This window comes from Astyanax mexicanus, unplaced genomic scaffold, assembly GCF_023375975.1.
Source record: "Astyanax mexicanus isolate ESR-SI-001 unplaced genomic scaffold, AstMex3_surface scaffold_37, whole genome shotgun sequence".
Taxonomy (NCBI): Eukaryota; Metazoa; Chordata; class Actinopteri; order Characiformes; family Acestrorhamphidae; genus Astyanax; species Astyanax mexicanus.
In genome coordinates, this window is record NW_026040047.1 from 2552501 (window position 1) to 2555000 (window position 2500).

Here is a 2500-nt window from a genome sequence, read left to right on the forward strand (position 1 = left end):
TCACAGAGTCGAGATAGAAGGATAGAGTGGTTAATTGTGTCAAATGCAGCACTTAAATCTAGTAGCAAAAGAATGTTTAGAGCACCAGCATCAGCAGCTACCAGTAAATCGTTAGTAACCTTGACCAATGCCGTTTCAGTACTGTGGAAGGGTCGGAAACCAGATTGAAAGGGTTCAAATAGGTTTTGTGATTCAAGATAATGTTGCAATTGGCAGGCCACAGTTCTTTCAAGGACTTTAGACAGGAAGGGGAGATTGGAAATAGGGCGATAGTTGTTGAGGTCAGAAGGGTCGAGACCAGGTTTCTTTAGTATAGGAGTGACTGCAGCCGTTTTGTAAACAGATGGAACCTGACCAAGGAGAAGTGATTGATTGATGAGAACAGTGAGGTGGGGGAGCAAGGCAGGTACGCAGGCTTTAGTTAAGTTGGTGGGGAGTGGATCTAGAGCACAGGTTGTGGTCTTAGAAGACATTACAATATTAGCGATAAAGGAAGAGTCAATACTGTTAAAGGCAGCAAGAGAGGCGGAAGAAATGTTAAAATGAGAGAGGTTGGTAGTATGAGAGGAGTGAGAGGGGGGTCCAGAAGAAGCAGAGATCAGGGATCTATGAATATTTGCTATTTTGGAGTCGAAGAAGTGTAGGAAAGTGTTACAAAGGGCTGGAGAGGGTACAAGAGTGCTGTCTGGACTTTTAAATAGCTTATCAACTGTTGAGAAGAGGTGCCGAGAGTTTGTTCTATGCTGACTGTTAATGAGGTCAGAAAAGTAGGTTGTCTTAGCAGCACTAACAGCATCTCTATATGCAGACAGATGTTGCTTATATGCATTCGCGTGAACAGTAAGTTTTGTTTTTTTGAAGAGACGTTCTAGCTGACGACCAACCTGTTTCATGCTACGTAGATCTGCAGTATACCAGGGGGAGTAGGTAGGAAAGGTCACCATTTTTGTTTTCAGGGGGGCTAGTATATTCAGGGATTCATTAAGGGCAGAATTTAGCAGCAGTGCATGTGATTCAGGAGAGGATGGGGCAGAGGTAACAGGGAAGATGGAAGAAATAGATTGATTAAGAAAAGAAGGATCAATAGACTGAGTCTTACGGAAAGAGATACATTTTTTGGTGGAGCGGCGGGGGAAGATCAGAGGGACAGTAAACAGGATAAGTTTATGATCAGAGAGTGGAAACAATAGAGAGTGAGGGTTGAGAACAGGCAGCGAGGAGGTACAGACTAAGTCAAGGGTCCGACCTTTGTCATGTGTGGGAAAGTGTACATGTTGTGTAAAAGAGAAGCACTCGAGGACAGACAGAAAATCAGAGGCAGCTTTGCAGTCATGGGTTGAAACATGGATATTAAAGTCACCGACCAGCAACAAGCGGGCAGAAATTGTGCCAGCAAGAGTGAGCAGTTCAGACAGCTCGGGCAGGAATAATGGATTAGGTTTGGGTGGACGATAGACTAGTATTGCAGTGACAGAGCCAGGTAATTTAATAGTGAGACATTCAAAGGAATTAGCAGATGTAATGCTTACTTCAGTAACAGTGATCTTGTTGTTAAAAAATAACCGCAAGACCACCGCCTCTACCAGAGGAACGAGGTTTACAGATGTACTTATAATTAGGGGGGGTAGCCTGATTCAGAGAATAATAATCACCAGTTTGCTGCCAGGTTTCGGTTATAAAAAGTATATCGATAGAGTTGTCTAATATAGACTCCTGGAGCACAAGTGCTTTGTTAGAAAGGGAGCGAACATTAAGCAGTGCAACAGCAGTACCATTGTTAGCAGAAGGTAAAGTGCTTAAGTTAAATGGGTTAGCAGCACAAGACACAGCTTGTTGTACTGGGCGAGAGGTAGTCCAGAATGAGCAAATGTTAGTCCCAGCAGAATAGTGGAGAGTTCTGTTACGATGCCGTCTCGAGCCCCGATGGACATATCGACGGTGAGGTAGTATGCCAGCTTTACAGGCAGTCACAGAAACAGCTTTTGATAAGCGGTAGGAGTTATTAAATTTACGTAAATCAGTGGGAGAATAGGAAAAGGACTGCAGACTATAGCAAGTCTCAGTGAAACATTGAGTGAAAAGAGGGCCAGGGAGAGCTGGAGCCCAAGATAGCAGAGCCCACATAAATAAAGGCAGCATTGCTGGGTATGTAGTGAACGGTCACTTACTGACTGGGCGTGTAGAACCGAGAGACCGGGGTAAGAACAGCCGCGCTCAGTAGCTTCACTGAGCCGACGTAAATAGCCGAGAGTCCGGGGTGAAACAGTCGCGCTCAGCCGCTCACTGGGCCGGCGAGTAGATCCAAGAGTCCGGGGTGAAAACAGCCGCGCTCAGTCGCTCACTGGGCCGGCGTGTAGATCCGAGAGTCCGGGGTGAAACAGCCGCGCTCAGTCGCTCACTGGGCCGGCGTGTAGAGCCGAGAGTCCGGGGTGAAACAGCCGCGCTCAGTCGCTCACTGGGCCGGCGAGTAGATCCGAGAGTCCGGGGTGAAACAGTCGCG